This window comes from Tachypleus tridentatus, chromosome 6 (genome assembly GCF_004210375.1).
Source record: "Tachypleus tridentatus isolate NWPU-2018 chromosome 6, ASM421037v1, whole genome shotgun sequence".
NCBI classification, from domain to species: Eukaryota; Metazoa; Arthropoda; class Merostomata; order Xiphosura; family Limulidae; genus Tachypleus; species Tachypleus tridentatus.
In genome coordinates this window covers 56,173,293-56,193,302 of record NC_134830.1, presented here as the reverse complement: position 1 = coordinate 56,193,302, position 20,010 = coordinate 56,173,293, and the positions used below count along the sequence as shown (strand labels likewise).

Genomic DNA, 20,010 nt, shown 5'->3' with positions numbered 1-20,010 from the left:
ATAAGAACGTGATCATTATTCAACTGAATCAAGGACCAGAATATAATTTGTCTGAAGTTTTATGACGGTTAATCAATATCGTGGATTACTTATATTGTTTTATTAATAACTTAATTGGCTATGTTAAAAATCGCGTATTTGAAGTTATTTTACTCATTTTGTAATGGTACTTTTTACCTCCAAGTACGAATTTTGACTTCAAACCAGAACGTAAAGACTTATTGCCTTCTGTTTCTCATATTCGCAGCGTAGTGACGTGTTACAATAGTCTAACATGTAACTGAATATCTTTTTTTTTTTTATGCTCGGCAAACGTAAAACAAACCATATAAGTGATGCTTCTCCTTAAGATAAAACAGAGTAATCCAAGAACATACATGGAATTCAAGCAGAAGTGAACTGTGTTGGCCTGGTTGGTTAGGGCGTTCGATTCGCAATCTTAGAGTTGCGGGCTTGAATCCCTGTCCTACCAAACATGCTTTCTATTTCAACCGTGGGGTCGTTATAACATTACGATCAATCTCATTATTTGTTTATAAAAGAGTAGCCCGACAGTTGGCAGTGGGTAGTGATGACTAGATGCATTCCCTCTAGACTTATACTGCTAAATTAGGGACGGCTGGCGTATATAGTCCTCGTGTAGCTGTATTCAAAATTCAAAACAAATCAAGCCTACGCGCGTTTTTGGTACAAACTAAATGATTTTCAATATTCAAAAACAATTCGTTTGCACCACTCCCATAACGTAAATTTTGATCTCATGTCTGGATTGAATCCCTCTCGGCTATTTTGGTATAAGTGAGAGATTTATGTTTAAAATCTACCTACAGTATATACCTGAATTAAAGTCTAGTTAAAAACCGAGAAAAATACTTCAGCGCAATATCTGGTTAAAATATTTTAAGTAAAGCAGTTGAAAATCACTGAAGTTGTTCTGGCCTATACAGTAGAGAAAGTATAACACTTGTTTTCCCTTAGCATAACGTAACGTTTTGGTCCATTTCGGCTGTTCCATTCTAAACTAAAGCTATTATTAAATAAACTTTAAAAGAATTTCAAAGCCAACCCTTATCATTTATATATCTCCTAATCTTTTTCTTAAACTCACTTAAATTTCTTACTTCTACAACATCTGAAGTCAACCCACTCCAAACATCAACCACCGTTAGAAAACTTAGTTTTAGATGACTCCTAATCCGAAAAAAAAATTATACTTGCGTCTCCTAATCTTACTATTTTCACTGTTAAATAAGATAGATGATGCACCAACACTACTGATTTCCTTCACAATCTTAAACACCTCAATCAGGTCTCCCTAGCTCTTCTATTTTTCATGAGAAAATGATTTGAGAGATTCCAACCTCTCCTTGTATCATGGTTTTTTAATTTACACTATAGGTAAATGGATATAAAAACATCAATACAGTTCTTTTTAGCTTTATCTTATTATCTACTTGACACGTCCCTAAATAAATACAAGTGAATAAATCGACTGAAATTTTATGTGTTCAATGTAATTCGTGTTAATCAAGGCCATTAGTTGTTTTCATTGCGATATGCCTGTTGTTACGTAAATTAGGTTTAACAGACACTTCCTTGATTACGTAACGAAAGTATTACCTCTTAATGACTCAATCAACAACTCACTTTACCTTTCCTTGATCGACAACTACACAATTATTAACCACTTGATCATTTTGTGTTTATAGTGAACTTTCATTTCTACTGCGTACGATGAGGTTCTAAATTTTAGGACTAATTTTGTAAACTTCTTTGATCTAGCCTCATCATGATTAGAGCCTCTCTCCAGCCAACAGCTAAATTATAACACTGAAAATCCACGTATATCTTTTTTTGTGTACCTACACACATACGCATGCGCCTGTGTGTATATATATATATGATAATTACATTCAAGAATTTTGCTATTTTATTTCATTTTTAGACACCAGTAGCAATGTTGCCTGGCAACATGCCTAGCGACAATGCGCCTTATCTACCTGATGTTATTATTGTCGACTATTTGTCTTTTCAGAAACGTTTAAATATACTGAAACACCAATTTTTAATTATCTGTAATGCGATTAATATATACTTTTCTCATTAATTTTAAAATAATATTAATTTGCTAGTGCAACTCAAAACGTTATGAAAATTAAAGTATTTATATTATCATATCATACACTATATAAAGAGTTTAATCTATGGCAACATACAAGGTTAATAAAAGATAAAAAATTATACCAATAAAAAGCGACAGAAGACACAAACTAAAACCAATATAAATTATGTATCGTAATTAAAATTCAGTGTCATTTTTAATCAGCGTTCAGTAACAAAGAGGCTAAATAGATAACTGTAAAGTAACTATAGGTTTCTATATAGATAATAGTATCCGAAAACTATTTATTTTAAATTCCTAGTTCGTAAATAATATTTAAATTAATGACTCGAGTTTCTGTTGCAGGTAATGAACAAATATGTATATAATATATGCACGTGCAATGTACAAGGTGTTCGGAAAGTCACTGTGCACTTACATATTTATTGATATGTTTCAATATAGAATACAGGAGGTAAATATGAATTACAATTATAAACAATGTTGAAAGTGACCCCTGTTGGCATCAATACAGGCCTGGATCCTCCTTATTTTGTTTCTAAACACCGCTATCAATTGCTGGCTTGAAATAGACTGAATAAAATATAATTATAAAACTGAACAGCAACTTTCCGAACACCCTGTATAATTGTATGATATAATATATAGAAATTCATAAAACATTTTAAAGAAAAGAACTGAGAAATGTTGCGTCTATCTTGCTACAAGTAGTAATCATAAACGGGTAAAGAAAAAAACAATATGAAGTAGTGTAACAATTCATGTAACTTTTTTTTGCAATACGAAATATCATTCATTGAAGACAAGCAGTGCAGTGTAAAAGTTACCATAAAACACCACCTAACGAACCAAAATGCATGGACCAGTGGTTAAGGCACTCGACTTATAATCTGACGGTCGTGGGGTCGAATCTCTGTCGAAACAAAGATTCTCGCCCTTTCAGCCGTAGGGGGGACATTATATGTGACAGGCAGTTCCATTATTCGTTGGTAAAAGAGTAGCCTAAGAACAGACGGTGGGTGGTGATGACTAGCTGTCTTTTCTCTTGTTTTATGCTCTTAAATTAAGGACGGCTAGCGCAGATAACCCTCGTGTAGCTTTGCGCAATTTCTGAAAAAAGCACGCAATGAGCCCTGATATTTCAATGCTAAAAACTGTGTTTTAAAGTATGGTTAAAAACATTAGAATAACATGAAAAAATACTATAAAAATAAACATATGCTTTAATATTACTAAAACTATACGTAAGTCTTTTATTTTAGTATAAAGATCAAATTTTCAGTAACTGCCACATCCATCTGAATTTAATGTGAAATTATTTAGAAAATTAGTAATTGACATTATAGTGAAACCATCGTTTCTTTGTGGAATGTCATTGAAAAACACGAGAAATATATGCATAATAATATATTTTATTTTGATTACATGTTAATTTTAAAAAGTTTCTTTGTGGAATAACAGTGAAAAACACTCATAATGCAGGCTAAAACAATTATTTTAGAGTGACTTTCAGTAAATCTTTTCGGCGAATTGCTAAAATCTAAAATCTAACATCTAGGCTTTCAGTCCTTTTACTGCACATTATCAGTGAAATGTTCACAGCGTGCAAAAAGTTAGCATTAGTTGAATCTCTTTAAAAAATGATACTTAAACTACTTTTGAACTGTATTTTGTTACATAAATATATAATATAAGTCTAATGAGGTTATCACTTTATTATATGTGTTACTGTTAAGCCACATTTGCAGTATTATGTTCAGTCTTGGGCTTCTTATTTTGGAGAAGATATTGAATTGTTGGAAATGGTTCAGAGAACGGTGCTTGGGGTGGAGAGGTTGTCACGTGAGATATTAAAATCCTTAATTGTTTTCTCTTGATAAAAGAAGAGTTAGAGTGGATCTGACTGAAGGGTTCAAGATGGATCAATATTTTTCACACTTATCAGCGAGAATTAAAGAACTAGAGGACAGAAATATAGATTTAGGAAGCTAAGACAGTTTTATTTTTTTAAATTGGGTGGTTGGTCTATGGAATGAGTTGCTTTTGATCTTTGTGTAGACAGTAAATTTGAATGAATTTAAAAGAAAACCTGATAGGTATATGAATGATAATGGCTGGCTTTACTTTTTTTTTTAAATAGTTTTAGTTTGGCTTAGAGGATAGAACAGGTGAGATGGACCAACAGGACCCTTGTTATGTTATGTAAATAAGAAAGTTTTTGATTTATTATTATTTTTTCATTGTATTGATTTTTAAGATTTTGTGTATATTTCTCAGAAATCTTCATCAGTGCTGTCTAGTCAAAAGAGACTTAATTAGCGCGATAACCCCTCTCAGAACTTACATGTTCATAACGTGGTTGTTTGAAGTGCAAAAATCACATATTTCTGACAACAATCTAGTTCCAGATTTGATGGCTCGTGTTTACTTTCATTGTACCAAATGGTTCCCGAGAGTCTCGACTAATAAGAGGAGGTTTACGTAGTTCTTTAGAATCGTTTCGATAACAGCTTGGAGCTTCGTTTTCCGAAATAGCGTGGCTCCTGTCATGTGACAGCTCTCGTGGTAAACAAATAATTGCCATTAAACACTAGTTATAAATATTGTTGAATGGAGAAAGGCCTAGCATATTTAACGATGTTCCAATAATATTATTTAAAAAACAAATATATATAGAGGGTAACCCGTAAGTCCCTACCCATTATTACATCTTATGTATCCAGTGTATCTGTGTGCTGTCCCTCATTCTCGCAGCAAAGTATACCCACGTACTTGTCACAATACGCTCTTCAAGTATAAATGGTCTTACATCGGCCATATTTCTCTGAAAAACAAAAGGAACAAATTTATAATACATGCGTAATTGAATATAACATAATAACATATGGATGGGTGGGGACTTGTATATATACATACATATTGTATATCTCAGGACGGATGGTAGGGGTATTAACATTTACTAATAAAGTAGAGAACAACGTTTCGACCTTCTTAGGTCATCTTCAGGTTAATCTAAGAAGGTCGAAACATTGTTATCTGCTTTATTAGTAAGTAAAGTTTCTCGTCATCACGAATATATATATATGTAATTACATTCAAATTATCAATATACTTGTAACGATTACCAGTTTTTTCAGAAAAAAAAACCAGAAATATTTTAAAATATCAATAAGAATTTAGAGGAATTTTAGTAATAGAAAATATCCTAAGAAGAAACGATGAATGGCTGGTAAGAGCATCGTTGTTAGTTTGCGAAAGATTTACACTGCAGTCAAGCAGTAGTGAACACAGAGAAACTTGAGCATTTGTTTCAAACGAGTTCTGTTCACACAGTAACAGTGGTGATTGTGTGAAGGAAACGTCACATAATACATAAATTGGCAAACTTCCAAAACAGAATTACTAATAATCCTTCTTTTTAACATTAGTGATTAAATAAGCAAAACAACAACATAAAGAAAAACATTTTAAAGGTCCAATGAGAAGTAAAATACAGAGGTTAAGGTTCAAATCTAATTCCTCCTATGTTTTTGCCGTGTATTGAGCTAGTACTTCGCTAATACGAGAGTATTTTAGAAATAGTGTAGAAGTGTAGTAAACAATGTCATTTTTAGCTGCGGCATAACGGCTCACAGAACGGCTCTGAGTCTTTTTACCAAGTAGAAGCCTTTAACTTATAGTTCTTGATCGATTTGAGATCTAATTACCAACATTTCTATACTATAAATCCTGAACTGATGTCTATTATTGAAATTGACCTTCTGTGACTACGTCATGGTCCTAGCATGAGACATCCTAGTAACTGTTTATTTGTTTTTAAATTTTGCGAAAAGCTTTACGAAGACTATCTGCGTTAGCCGTCTCTACTTTAGCAGTGTAAGACTAGGGGGAAAGCAGCTAGTCATCACCGTCCACCGCCAACTCTTGGGCTACTCTTTTACCACCGAGTACTGAGATTGACTGTCACATTATAACGCACCAACGGAAGAAAGGGCGAGCATGTTTGGTGCGACGATGATTCGAATCTGCGACCCTCAGATTACGAGCCGATCGCTCTAACCACCTGCCCATGCAAAGCCTTTTGTAACTTTATTTGTTTTTTTATTTAATAACTATCGATTCTTCTCAAGATTCTAAACAGGAGTAGTTTTGAAAGGAAACTGTTATAGGACATGTTTTAAATTTAGCATGCTTACGTTTGGCTTAGCACTAAGCTACGTAATGGGTTATCTTCTCTGCCCACTATATTTGAAAAAAATATAGGGGCTTAAAACGGACCTTTGAATTTTATTTCTGGCAATAAATTAACTCATCACAGAGATTGTAGATATAATTATGTAATCGAATATTATCTAATAATTGTTACATTTTTATATAACAATACATATGCTGTATATCAAAATAAATTTAAAACATTAATATAATTATAAGAAATAATTAATATAACTATAAGAAATAAGAAATATAATATATTCTGGGGTTTGTTTATTTGTTGTTAAGCACAAAGCTACACAATGTTTTAGTTTAGTTTAGTTTTTTTAATTTCGCACAAAGCTACACGAGGGCTATTTGCGCTACCTATCTCTAATTTAGCAGTGTAAGGCTAGAGGGAAGGCAGCTACTTCTTACCACCCATCGCCAACTTTTGGGCTACTCTTTTACCAACGAATAGTGGGATTGACCGTAACATTATAACGCCCACACGGCTGAAAAGGCGATCATGTTTGTTGTGACGGGGATTCGAGTTCGCCACCCTCAGATTACGAGTTGAGTGCCTTAACCACTTGGTCATGCTGAGCCACTACACAATGAATTCTCTGTGCTGTCCCCACATCGAGCGCATCGAATCTCGGTATTTATTGTAGTGTTATAAACCTTCAGACTTGTCGCTGAGCCACCTGGTACACATTCAAGGGTTTTACAACAATATACACTAACCTTGGATGTTTATGTGCGAAACTATTCTATTTGCAAGCTCACAAAACATGGTCCTCTAGTGGATCAGCGATAAGTTCATGAGCACTTTACAACCTTAAACCGGAGTGCCCTATGACATAAACAAACAAAATATGCATTTTTGAAGTTCGAGGTGTTCATTAGAGGGAGCTTTAACTATTTATATCATTAATTTAATCCAAGTGGTTAAGGCACTCGATTCGTAATCCGAAGTTTCGAATCCCCGTCACACCAAACATGCTCGCCCTTTCAGCCGTGGTGGCGTTATAATGTGATGGTCAGTCCAATTTTCCTTTGGTAAAAGAGTAGCCCAAGAGTTGACAGTAGGTAGTGATGACTTCTGGTCTTACACTGCTAAACTAGGGATGGCTAGCGCAGATAGCCCTCGCGTAGCTTTACGCGAAATTCAAAAACAAACAAACAACCATTAATTTAATGACAGGTTTTAGCGTTAGAAAGAGCCTATCGATCTATGAGCAACATGCCTAACATTTACGCAAGCATTTCGACTCTACTACAGAAGCGTGTGAGACAATGAATATTTATGAGAGTCAGTTAACGAAACCGAACATGAAAGCTTGTTGAGTAATGAAACAATGTCTGAAGTTCATTTTAATACACTGCAGAATCAGCGACAGATACGATCTAAAGTTATGATAAAGATATTATAATAAACACGAATAGATAGTTCAGAAGAATTGTTAATTAAAATTTTGTTTCTTTTGTGAATTTCGCGCAAAGCTACACGAGGGCCATTTGCGCTAGCCGTCCCTAAGTTAGTAATGTAAGACTAGAGGGAAGGCAGTTAGCCATCAACACCTGCCGCTAACTCTTGGGCTACTCTTTTACCAACGAATAGTGAGATTGACCGTAACATTATAACGCCCCTAAGGCTGAAATGCAGAGCATATTTGGTGTGACGGGAATTCGAACCCGCGACACTCAGATTACGACTAGAGCACCATACCAATCTGACTATGGCAGACCATTAATATTATGCTAATTATTCCTGAATTTTCCAGAAACGTAGCGTAATATGTCAATTTTTGTTTTTTTGTAAGTCATAAAATCCATCTATGTTGAACATGGCAATTTTCGAAAAGCGCGTGGTTTTACTTCCATGGGTTTTGGAATACAATACGGATATATACTTCAAAAAATGTTACTTAACTTAAGGAGTCAAGAGACTTCTTGAAAAGTCAACATGGTTGAAAGCAGCCGCTTCAAATGGTGTTGGACTTCATTTGGGTCATAGTTGTAGACAGTTGTATCTGAGCCATAGGATATCTCTGAATTGGCCGTTTGAACTCATTGTGTGGTTGGTTGATTATTTTAGAGCAAAGACACACTGGACTACCTGCTGGGTCCACCTCGGGAATCGAGCTTCAGATTTTAGTGTTACAAGTCCGTAGACTTACCGGGGAGGGGACCCACTGTGAGTATGGCGTTTTTCAGTTGAGCAAATATTCCTTCACTGTTCATAACAAAGACCCACCCTCCAGCAATGAAGGACCCTACAGTACGAATAGAATATTTCTTAAGTATATTGTATATTTTTAAACTGATGATGGTGCAGAAACAAATGAAAATGAGGAAGTCACATTTTTAAAGAAATTTACGTAACACATGAAAGGTTTTAATTAAAAAGAAATGTATTGTAAAGTTTCAAATTTACGCGATCATTTTTTGATTCATAACTAAATGTGATATAACCTGCCGTTTTGATTCATAACTAAATGTGATATAACCTGCCGTTTTGATTCATAACTAAATGTGATATAACCTGCCGTTTTGATTCATAACTAAATGTGATATAACCTGCCGTTTTGATTCATAACTAAATGTGATATAACCTGCCGTTTTGATTCATAACTAAACGTGGTATAACCTGCCGTTTTGATTCATAACTAAACGTGGTATAACCTGCCGTTTTGATTCATAACTAAATGTGGTATAACCTGCCGTTTTGATTCATAACTAAATGTGATATAACCTGCCGTTTTGATTCATAACTAAATGTGATATAACCTGCCGTTTTGATTCATAACTAAATTTGGTATAACCTGCCGTTTTGATTCATAACTAAATGTGATATAACCTACCGTTTTGATTCATAACTAAATGTGGTATAACCTGCCGTTTTGATTCATAACTAAATGTGATATAACCTACCGTTTTGATTCATAACTAAATGTCGTATAACCTGCCGTTTTGATTCATAACTAAATGTGATATAACCTGCCGTTTTGATTCATAACTAAATGTGGTATAACCTGCCGTTTTGATTCATAACTAAATGTGATATAACCTACCATTTTGATTCATAACTAAATGTGGTATAACCTGCCGTTTTAATTCATAACTAAACGTGGTATAACCTGCCGTTTTGATTCATAACTAAATGTGATATAACCTGGCGTTTTGATTCATAACTAAATGTGGTATAACCTGCCGTTTTGATTCATAACTAAATGTGGTATAACCTGCCGTTTTGATTCATAACTAAATGTGGTATAACCTGCCGTTTTGATTCATAACTAAATGTGATATAACCTACCGTTTTGATTCATAACTAAATGTCGTATAACCTGCCGTTTTGATTCATAACTAAATGTGATATAACCTGCCGTTTTGATTCATAACTAAATGTGGTATAACCTGCCGTTTTGATTCATAACTAAATGTGGTATAACCTGCCGTTTTGATTCATAACTAAATGTGATATAACCTGCCGTTTTGATTCATAACTAAATGTGGTATAACCTGCCGTTTTGATTCATAACTAAATGTGATATAACCTGCCGTTTTGATTCATAACTAAATGTGGTATAACCTGCCGTTTTGATTCATAACTAAATGTGGTATAACCTGCCGTTTTGATTCATAACTAAATGTGATATAACCTGCCGTTTTGATTCATAACTAAATGTGGTATAACCTGCCGTTTTGATTCATAACTAAATGTGATATAACCTACCGTTTTGATTCATAACTAAATGTGATATAACCTGCCGTTTTGATTCATAACTAAATGTGATATAACCTGCCGTTTTGATTCATAACTAAATGTGATATAACCTGCCGTTTTGATTCATAACTAAATGTGATATAACCTGCCGTTGCTCTCCCCTCAGTGACACATCGGTATGTTCTCAAATTTACAACGCTAGTAACCGGGTTTCGATACCCGTGGTTGGCAGACCACAGATAGCCCATTGTGTAACTTTGTGCTCGCCTTCAAATGAAAGACAAGAACAAATACTTATAATTTTTGTATAACAGCGACAGTATTTATTGTAAATGATATTAGAGTTACATTTTTATGTACATTTTACGCCTTCATCATTTTATATTTATATATAGAGTAATTTTCTGTTTCATATCTAATACATCAGTTACCCTGATTAAAAATATTCAAGGGAACCCCACAGTTCGTTATTGGAAGTTCTTTGTTACAGTGATCAAATTTGCTTTATAAAACATCCGGGCAAACTCTTCTCAGTTTACCTTTGAAGAAGAAAGATCCACCTTTCAAAAGTGCTCGGGTTATAGGGTTTTATTCATTTCTATCAAGACTTCTTGGGCCTACGCGTTTTTTCTGACGTCACAACACATCAAAACATAAAAGGTGTGATTTATCATCGGATAAGCCCGCCATGGCCAGATGGGTTAAGGCGTTCGACTCGTAATCTAAAGGTGGCGGGTTCGAATCTCTGTCGCACCAAATATGCTCGCCCTTTCAGCCGTGTGGGCGTTATAATGTACGGTCAATCCCACTAGTCATTGGTAAAAGAGCAGCCCAAGAGTTGGTGGTGGGTGGTGATGACTAGCTGCCTTCCCTCTAGTCTTACACTGCTAAATTATGAACGGCTAGCTCAGATAGCCCTCGAGTAGCGTTGCGCGAAATTCAAAACAAACAAACAAACAATCATCGGATTAAAATCAATCTGTTTATGACATAACAGAGAAAGGTTTTCTTAGTTTGTTTGATAGCTTATAACGTATCGCATATCCTCACTTCTAACATTAGGATTTGCGTTTTTCAGTGACACTAAGTGAATCTCTTTAAAATTGAAACTGTTGGTGATAGTCCAAGATGCTCTAAAGTTAGGCCTCACAGTTGTTAAGTGCTTGATATAGAAGAAATTGTCTCTGTTGTTTGTTATTGCCTATGAACAACAGTAGATACAAACCGAGACCAACGACAAAGAGCCCAGCTATAAAATGGTGGATTATTTGTTATTTACACTTTTTAAAAACATTCTGTACTGTTTTTATGTCAGGGTGACATACTGTGGAAAGGGTCTCAAAATATTTTACCATTTCTAGCGAAAAGTAATAAATCTATTCGTCATACTATCTTGTTTATTAGTTCTTCTCGAAAAGTTTAGTGTTCAGTTATTTGGGTTAATAATATAGATGTTTTTGTTTATAAAAGGTTGAATAGGTCATATAAACTAGGGACAAAAGTTTCTTTCAAACACAAAGGCACTTTGGGCTATCTGCGCTCGATCTACCGCTGTTATCGAACCGCGGATTCTTTTCTTCTAAGTCCCTAAACTTACCCTTGATTTACAGACAGACTCGGACTGTTCGAAATGTCGTCACTTCTGCGTGATCTACTTTCTACTTTCGTAGCTTCGTCCTCCTAGGCCTTTTCTACAGGTGGACCCTAGTGGCACAGCGGTATGTCTTCGGTCTCACAGCGCTGGAAACTGTGTTTCGACACCCGTGGTGATTACAGCACAGATAACCTATTGCACAACTTCGTGCTCAATTACAAACATACAGACCAACTCTACAACTATCATTTTGTATTACACAGCTGTCTTATACTTCAACTTAGTTTATCCATCATGAATATCAGTTATAACAGTAACAGTTAAGCAGAAAAGCTAATGTAGTGACATCTTTTAAAGATCAACCTTGTCGCTTCCGTTGTTTTCAAACTTGATTTTCACTTTTGTTTCGAACATGCATGTGTAAACTAGATGTGTACTTAGAAAGCTCATATGTTGTAATCTAAAGAATGCATAATTTTTCTCGTGATTCATGGCATGTGTACGTTTAATGAACCTTGCGACAATATATAAATTGCAACATTAAGCGTCCTTTACGTGACGTAGTTTTAGTGTCTACTGTCTGACTGACACACTACTGTAAAGTGGAACGAGTAGTTAAAACATGCGACCTTTTGGAAAAATAGATAGTAATATCGATCATTGCAACTCTTAAATTTGATTAAATAATCGTTTTATCGTTTTGTATCTTTTCATTTATTTATCCGTCACTGCTTTTTCAATGGCCTAAAGCATAACAAAATTAATACTATTTTAGTAAGCTATACAGGAATTACATAAAGTCTTAGCGTAAACGGTAATGGAAACTATGAATAGAAGAACATAGTGTAACTGATTTAACTCGTTTTATGAATAGTTCACTTAAACACTGAACGACGTCTTTTATGTTAATTAATTAAAACGAACAACAATTTACAGAAAATTTCAATGTTTTCAATTGAGACATTTTTGAAATCAACGTAGATTTTTTTTTATATTAATTATACGAAAGACGTTTGTGGTAGGAAGTGCTGCTTTCTTTTTTTTTATCAAAATTTCAAAATTATGAGCGGGTAATTCTGAACTCCAGCGGTCTCTGATCTGGATATTTAGCCCTGGTTTCACACAAGGTGTCGTTCAAGTTACAAATACTACCAGGAATAACTTTTCTTTAATTCCAGTTAATAAGCTTGATATGTCTTTCTGCTGTAGGGTAAGGCATATTTTTTTTATTTCATCACTAGGGGCGCTACAGATTCTCATTAGTATTACCTAAAATCAAGTGGATAATCTATGGTAAATTAGGCTGTCGACACTCGCAAAACAAAATGAAAGTTATTTTAAAACTAAATTGCTTTTGTTTTGGAAGTAGACCTTGCAAACGTTCGACACAGTTTCTCCAATCGTGGTTCTTCAAGTAGTCAGTGTAATGCAGTCATATACGTGTTTATATAATGTGATGAATTCACATGTGGCGCGTATTTTTTTGATTGAATATTGGGCTTACACATATATACCCCTATACCCTGGGGGGTCAGGTACACCAGACCTCTTCCTCCTTCCTTTTCATTGTTAGAGTGGACTTGTTAGTATATTTAAAGTCAATACATGAGGGCCAGAGTGATGAACATTACTCAGGCCCTTTTCAGGGCAACGTCCATGTATATTGTACTTTTAGATTATCTAAGTCTAGAACATAGGTGGCCTGTTTTATTTTAGCACTAGTATATATATATATTTTATTGATTTTTAATACTTAATCTTAACTTAATGATATAATGTATAAATTAATCGGGGAGAGGTGTTTAGGTCTCTCTTCATCATATATGCAATATCTGTTTACTTCGCATAACAACTCATTTTTTCTAAATTTTTATCAAAATATTTTATTGTACTATGTAGAAGTCTATCTGGTATTGTTTGTGCATTTGAGTATTTGTGCATGAACTTTGAGGAAGTGGTTTTAGGTACTGTGTATGCTTATGTAATTAGTGTATTCTGTAATGTTTGGAGTTTGGTTTGTATTTGTTTTTCACTTATATTGATCCATGCAGGAGCTGCATAGTCTATTACAGGTCTAATGTATGTCTTGTATATTTTAATGATGTTTTCTGGTGTTGTTCCGTAGTTTTTACCAGTTAGACTCCTAGCATAGTTTATTTTTCTCCAAAGTTTAGTTTTTATGTTATTTACATGTTTTATCCAGGTAAGTTTAGAATCATATGTTAGTCCTAAATATTTTGCAAATGTAGCAGTTTGGAGAAGCTTTCCGTTCATGTAGATCTGAGGTTGAACTTTTTGATGTTTCGTTGATTCTGAAAACATCACTAATTGTGTTTCGCTGCATTTATTTTAATTCTATATTTATGACAGTATTCATTTATTCAATTTAGTTGTGGTTGTATGTTAGTGGCTGCAATTTCTGGTGTTGGGGCATTTTTCCATATTGCTACATCATCAGCGAACTGTGACGAGTATCCATGGTTTGGGTCTTTAAGTGGCATATTATTCACATACATGATGAAGAGAATAGAGACTAACCACCCCTCCTTGAGGGACGCCAGCTTCTGGAGTAAAAAACTCAGAGAAAGTTCCCTCTACATTTTCTAAAAAGTTAGATAACCAGCTAATAATTCCTCGCGGTAGTCCCATTTCATTCATTCGGAACCTTAGACCATCGTGCCATATAGTGTCAAATGCTTTCTTGATATCTAAAAAGTAAGCGATACATTTTTTTTTATTAAAGCTATTTATTATCGTTTTAGATAACCTAATTAACTGATCTGTTTGGTGTTATATCACACGTTTGTTTGTTTTTGAATTTAACGCAAAACTACACAAGGGCTATCTGCGCTAGCCGTCCCTAATTTAGCAGTGTAAGACTAGAGGGAAGGCAGCTAGTCATCACCACCCATCGCCAACGCTTGGGCTACCAACGATTAGTGGGATTGACCGTCACATTATAACGCCCCAACGGCTAAAAGAGCGAGTATGTTCGGTGCGATGGGGATTCGAACCCGCGACCCTCAGATTACGAGTCGAACGCCTTAACTTACCTGGCCATGCCGGGCCTGTTATATTATATAAAGCACGTTTAGTTTTTAATGTTGTACTATGTAAAGCACGTTTAGTGTTTGGTTTGTAGTATGTAAAGTACGTTTAGTGTCTAAAGTTGTAGTGTGTTTAGTTGAGTGAGCGTTTTAAGCCCACCGAGAATTTTCAGTTATTTTCCACATACATGTTGTCAGTCGCATGTATAGTTTTAACAACAGAACGTTAACCATAAATGTGGCTATGTAGCTTTGACCTAGTTATCAACATTACCTTACGATCAGAACAAGATAGGTACTTAGAGCGAAGCTACAAATCAACCTGGCGATGAGTACAGCTATTTAAATATACTTTTCTCACGTTGTGATTTATAAGGGTTAGAATGAATTGTTGGGTTTGGTTTTGGTTTGTTTATGCTATTTTTATCCGCAAGCCTTATTGTTCTGTGTCATTCAACTGTGGTATCACGTACTATTTCTCGTGAGAAAGATTGTTGTACAGGGAATATGCTAAGTAAAAGTAGATAATGCTCTTTCCCATGTCCATTTTTCTATTGGAATGACCAACAGTAACTTGGGTTGGGTTGCACCTATGCATAGAGGGGCGCTACTATGCATTTCTATGTACAATATTATGTTCTCTCTTAATCTGAAACAGAGACTGATGTTCACATTTAGTCTGAGATATAATGAGTTACAGTTACTGCTAGTCAGGGAGATACAGTGAGTTACAATTTGTCTAGGATATATATATAATGAGTTACAGTTTGTTAGAGAGATATAGAGTTACGGTTACAGCTAATCAGGGAGGGTTACGGCTAGTCAATGAGATATAATAGGTTATAATCTATCTAAAAAATATATAAAGAGTTGTGGTTAAAATTATTCCGAAAATTACAGCGAATTGCGGCTAGTTTCAGAAAGTTACTGGTTTAGTTGGTGTAAGTCAGTAGATAAATCTCACTAAAACACGTACTCAAAAGCGCTGTGTATCTTTTGTGCGACTGCGCGAATTAACTGAAAGAGACTCATTTTGCCTGAGTTGCATTGCTTTCAGTCTCCTTCTTCTTGCAAAAGTCCAGTCGTGATAACAGCTCATGCGAGGGTGTTCATACAGTGGTGCACTATAGTCCTGTTGTTTCGATATTTTTAAACTAGAATTTCACTGAAATATGCCTAAACTAGTTGCGTTTTGTAAACAAGGAAAGTCTACTGCCGACTGGATGCGAATATTAAACAAAAGCGTGCCTACTTGAACAGAAATAGGTTAAATAATTTATAATCTCATACATTCGGGAAACGTGAACAACCAACTTTTATTTAAAGATATTTGAGCCCCTTTACATTGGGGCTCAAAACATCTTAATCAGATGATGCACCTTCATTAACTGAAAACTTTCCAGGTTCACTCAGAGAGACATACTGTGCACTCTTTACTTATAACAACTAAACTTCGCTTACTTTCAGTTGATAATGGTTTTACGAGCTTTACGTCAGGGTTTTATTAAAGACGTCATTGGAAATTAAACATTTTCTGAAACTAATGAACGTAGAGAACCTTCACGTCCTGGGCGTCCGATAACTTGTCCATTTTATACTTGGGTATCAAGATGTTATTTTCACTAAACACGAAATCCTTAAAGGTTCAGAGAAAGAATAATGAACATCATGTTGACCTTGATGAATGAAGATAATGTTGTTCAAATGTTTTAATGGCTGAAGAATCGACTGCCTAATAAAGTGTTCCTCAGCTCTGATAACTTTCGGGTCTGGTAATATTATCTCGTATATATAGAGGAAAACATTATACTAATTGTTAGAAGTTTTTGGCTTACAATGTTTCTTCGTTCAGCATAGCCAGGTGGTTAAGGCACTCGACTCGTAATCCAAGGGTCGCGGGTTCGGATTCCCGTCACACCAAACATGCTCGCCCTTTCAGTCTTGGAGGCGTTATAATGTTTGGTCAATCCCACTATTCGTTGGTTAGAGAGTAGCCCAAGAGTTGGCGGTGGGTAGTGATGACTAGCTACCTTCCCTCTAGTCTTGCACAGCTAAATTAGGGACGGCTAGTGCAGATATCCCTCTTGTAGTTTTGCGCGAAATTCAAAACAAACAATGTTTCTTTTTTTAGTTGTGTGTATATTGCAGGGTCGTATTAGTTTTCTAGGAAGAGTTTCGTATTCATATCTACCATAAGTTAATACTTTGTCGAGAAACGCATGTTTTCCCAGTTTAGGTTAATAGCCGTGCTACGTAATGGAAGGATTTATTTATTTTTCTTGAACAAAACCACTCGTTTCTCGAATATGTTTAACAGACATGCAAATGATCGTATATAAGAAGACGTAGCTGGGTGCGTTTCCATGGAGATTGGAGTATTGCCTGCTAGCCATCAAGAACAGTCCAACTGAGACACGAGTTTACAAGACCTAAGTAAATATTCGTTCTTATTTATTACTGCTGTGCATGTAAAACTAACGCTTGAGTCCGCTAGGTGTAATTGTGTGGATTAATGTCTGAACGCCTTCGCATAAATTATTTATGTACCGCATTAAGGATTTGCAAAACACAAATAAGATAAAAAGATCAACCGGACAATGCTAGAGGACAAAAGATATGTAGTTTAATGTTTCAGCGAAAACTAAAATACTGCAAACAGAACCTAAAATCATGCAAATAAAGCCCATTTTATTAAGAATAAATATATCTGCTCTATTTCAAGCAGAAAAACAGCAACCAGGAGAGCAGAAACTAGGGGAAAGAGCAGGAATTGCAAAATTCAGAAAAAAAACAACTTTGTGTGTTATACCAGAAAGATAGTATTATGTACACACCAAATGCGATGTTTTGATACCAAATAAATGTCAACCACAGAGAGGGATATTAATAGTTTGACTTGACTTATTAGCCTGAAGTATGTAAATTAAACCAATAAAGTACCTCTTAACTTTTAAGAAAACCAGTTGGTAGACTTTCTGAGCTGAGTGAGGGAGATTCTGTCCTTGACCGATTAAAAATAATCATTAGATTTGAAATGAGCCATCAATGAGTGAATCAAGTTACTAACATATACTCTAAAAACACACACTAAATTTATCCATACATACATACACATATCTATCTGTCTGTCTTTAGACCCCGTCACATCAAAGATGCTCGCCCTTTCAGCCGTGGGAGCGTTATAATGTTACGGTCAATCCCACTATTCGTTGGTAAAAGAGTAGCCCAAGAGTTGGCGGTGGGTGGTGATGACTAGCTGCCTTCCCTGCTAAATTAGGGACGGCTAGCGCAGATAGCCATCGTGTAGCTTTGCGCGAAATTCAAACCAAACCAAACTGAACTGTCTTAACACAGCTAAGATTATGACGTCAATACATCTCTGTCTCAGACCTTTCCATTGGACAACCATAAGGCAATAAAATGATGACGCTATAGCAACTTCTTGATTACAGAGATATATACAGCAGTAAGTTGGGTAAAGACGCAATAAACGTGAGTAACATTATTGATAAATACAGAAAGATTAATTCCATCTCATTTTTTTACATTAATTTGTAACAAAAGTCAAGTAATACCTTATTTAGAAAATAAGAAATGTTAAAAGCAAATTTATTTTTCGTCCAGTTTAAACGATTCTGTATTTTTTAAAGCTACAGTGTTGTAACGTCCCAGAAGATAAAAATATAGGAGTTATTGTCATTTAAAAAAACCCGATGAAATGGAATAAAACACGCAATTAACTGTAAAAATAAATCCCATTTACCTTTTCCTCTAGCATTTTTAGGCTTACGAAATGCGGGTTCTCAAAATAAATTAGTTGTTGCACGGATCGAACTCCGGATTTCAATGTTGTAAGCCCCTAAGATCACTGCTCTGCCATGGAGATAAAGTCGTGGCACAATGAGACATTTGCGCTACGTTGTATCGGGTGAACGTTTGACTAACAACTGTTTAATTTGGTAAATTATCGGTACACTACACTAACTCTTGTTGCACACTTTCCTGTACAGAATCTAGTGCACATTTCTAATTGGTTGTCATGGTACAACGCTACTGACTTCTCTCTCTTTTCTTCTTTTTATACGTTTTACTAGCCTTAGGCTTTTCAACTTATAGAGGCCCGTTCGAGACAGAACCTTTACGTGTAGTACTTTTATAGTCATAGCCTGAGGCCTTCTCCTAATTAGTGTGAGGCCCTGGACTGCAGCCCGGTGAGCACATGCCTTAATTCGGTGTTGGTGTTACCTAATAGTTAGCGTTACTGGACTATACAATCTAAGAATTTATTATTTGCATCCTATTACCACATAAAAAAAAAAAAAAAAGTGCTACGCATTTCGAGACCGCGAATACGTCATGAGAGTAACGGTGAAACTCCACTACTATTAGATCATGCATAGTAGTCCAGTAGACTAGTTGCTGCTCTTTCATCATTTCGAAATTAGGGGCAGCTATGTGTGGATGGTCCTTCTGTAGCTCTGAGCGAAGCTTCTAGAACCAACAAACGATCACATTTTGGGAAAAGAAATGGTGGAAAACTAAAACACAGCGAAAGCAGTTAATCAAGCACGCTGATCAATCATAGAACCAGTACTTCGTGACAAGTCGCCAAACAAAAATTGTCAAAGTGAATCTTCAATCTTCATGAAAACACTCACTTTCATAAACATCCTTGATACGTACCGACACGTTGTTTAAACGAAAAGGTGAATAAAAATCTAGGGTAAACAGTTTATTCATTAACCCTAAATTGACTGTCCTCATCGACTTTTTAAACACAATTTAAGGTATCTTTGCATTAAACTACCGCTAGAAGAAAATTAGAAACTTAATTTTTTTTCTAAGTTTATTATAAAGAAGTCTGTAACAGTAAAATTACTTAACGTGATAAAACATTTGGGCACAAACGGTAGAGAGAAATATAAAGATAAATCGGAAATTTGAGAGTTAATATAGCTTTTTGAATTAACTAAATTGGCTAACGTTTTAGTTTTTCTTCATTAGATTATTAAATAGAGGCGTGTTGTGAAAAATATGCTGGGATATTTTGATAATAATACTGTTCCTCTAAAATTAATAAAATCTTGCTTGAAGCTCCTAAACAAATGATCTCACATTCCGATTCATGAAACGATATATATAATTGAAATTTTTAATTTGAAAGATACGTTATAAGCAGGTAAAGAGATACCTAGGATCTAGACAGTCATTCTAACTAATATTGAGGCCCAGCATAGCCAGGTGGTTAGAGCACTCGACTCGTAATATGACGGTCGCGGGTTCGAATCTCCGTTATATCAAACATGCTTACCCTTTCAGCTGT

The 20,010-nt window shown here is 35.1% G+C and overlaps 1 long non-coding RNA gene across 2 annotated transcripts; it reads right to left on the bottom strand.

The window, feature by feature from the left end:
• Window positions 1-3,513: 3,513 nt before the first annotated feature.
• On the bottom strand, window positions 3,514-19,441 carry LOC143252568 (uncharacterized). 2 transcript variants are annotated; one of them, XR_013029047.1, is made up of 3 exons: window positions 18,451-19,441; window positions 11,644-11,832; window positions 3,514-4,946 (listed from the first exon to the last, which is right to left on the bottom strand). It is a non-coding gene; the product is annotated as an uncharacterized LOC143252568 (long non-coding RNA). The 2 variants fall into 2 exon arrangements; XR_013029048.1 differs by lacking the exon at window positions 3,514-4,946 and adding an exon at window positions 8,171-8,592.
• Window positions 19,442-20,010: the final 569 nt, after the last annotated feature.